General features: G+C 33.0%; 1 non-coding gene across 1 annotated transcript; it reads right to left on the bottom strand.

The window, feature by feature from the left end:
- Positions 1 to 263: 263 nt before the first annotated feature.
- Positions 264 to 432, bottom strand: LOC115868932. The gene has a single exon (XR_004045890.1). It is a non-coding gene; the product is annotated as a U1 spliceosomal RNA (small nuclear RNA).
- Positions 433 to 1,787: the final 1,355 nt, after the last annotated feature.

The raw sequence follows: 1,787 nt of genomic DNA, 5'->3' as shown, positions 1-1,787 counted from the left end.
TATAGTAATTACATTATTTTTTAATGTTATGAAAATAATCTTGTAAAGAACTAAAAGGAATCTGTATGCTTTACAGATGGTAAAACACATCCACGTACATATACAAAGCAAAATAAAGAAACTATAGATAATGTAGCCAGGGGAGCAAAGAGAATATCAATAGTAGTTTTTTTTTATGATTTCCTCTGCTATAAAAATATGTCCATATAATTTTTATATCAACATAGAGGCACTATGAATGGGCACTAACTATTTTTTTTAAACAGGGGAGAACGTGAGCATAGTCCCCCACTACCACAAATTATGCAGTCGAGTTTCCCACATTTGGGGAAATCGCAGGGGTCAGCACACTCGCAGTGCAATGGACAAGCCTCGCCCTGGGAAAACCATCTGTGTGATCATGGTATCTTACCTGCCCTGCCAGGTAAGTCTGAGTGGGAACTAGCTTAATGGCGGTGAATTTTGTTCTATTTTTTGGTCTTCTAAGACATTATATAAGATAATTGCCATCTATAAACTGTACTTTACATCATTATTTTTGTCAATAATTTTTTAATTTACTAATTTCACATTTTTCTTTTTTAACTAAAAGAATGATCAAGTGAAAGTCTCAAAAGGCAAAAAAATCCATATTTTTGTTTCTCATATTATTACTAATTTATTTGGCAGATTTATATATAAACACAAACCAGAAAATGCTTTATATTTTGAGCACCATATTAATAAGAGTATAAATCTGAATAGGAATCTTCTTGAATACATCTCTATACTTTTTAAAGAACAAAATTAAAATCTTAGTTATTTGTCTTTTGTTACTTACGAATAAACCTTTCCAAATCACCTTTGATTTTTTAACCTAATTTTTAGAAAATCTAGATGAATAAGCAGGATTCTAAACATCATAAATCAATTAAACATCATATAATCTCCCCAGAGTCATCTTCTAATATTACCATCTGTTGTCACTAAAGAAGTAGTGAAAAACTTTACCCAGAAGAAGTTCTATCATCCCAAGAGATGAGAGCAGAATAAGCAGTGCACGAGGTCAATTCACTGTAATTAGGGAAATTAGCAGGGAAGACCGACTACATACTGATTTAGGATAGTCTAAGTCCTCAAGGAGAGTTGGGTCAATATTTATTACAAGAGTAGCTAAATGAGCTTACCACAAGGACTGAGGTAATCATCAGCATATGGTACACTTACTGAAGTTTGCTTGCCTGGTGTTTCAATGATGAAGATGTATGGTGAAACAAAAGCTACTCCATGTTAACATTAATGTATATAAGGTATTTCTTTTGTCTTACAAGAAACAATAGATGATGAAATTAGATTACAATCAGTCTAAATTAATCCAATTTAAGAAAATGACACTTAAAATAAGGATAAGAGCATATACTGGCATAAGAGAAATATACACTGAATTAAAACCCAGTTAAATATATATGGAAAACATTATAAGGGAATTTTCCCACTGCCAATTTCCCATAAAATACCAGATCTCTGGTTCTCAATGTGTTTACTTGAAAAACAATTCAAACTGGCACTTAGAGATATAATATCTTCTTCAAATACCTGAAGTCAATGTGTATCAAGTCCAGTATTAAAACTGAACATACACTACGACCCAGCTGCCACGCTGACCTCTTCTAGCTACACAAGGCAGATTTCCATGTCAGAGAGGTCAGCTCTGCGGTCATCCTTCAGCCTGCTTTATCTTATTTTAATACCAACAGTTCGTTCATAGCACTCTACCTCTCTGCTTGATAATCTCTTCCAATTCACTA

Source organism: Echinops telfairi, unplaced genomic scaffold, assembly GCF_000313985.2.
Source record: "Echinops telfairi isolate 266 unplaced genomic scaffold, ASM31398v2 ScPeMD7_18;HRSCAF=68, whole genome shotgun sequence".
NCBI lineage: Eukaryota > Metazoa > Chordata > Mammalia > Afrosoricida > Tenrecidae > Echinops > Echinops telfairi.
This window is presented reverse-complemented; position numbering and strand designations above follow the sequence as displayed.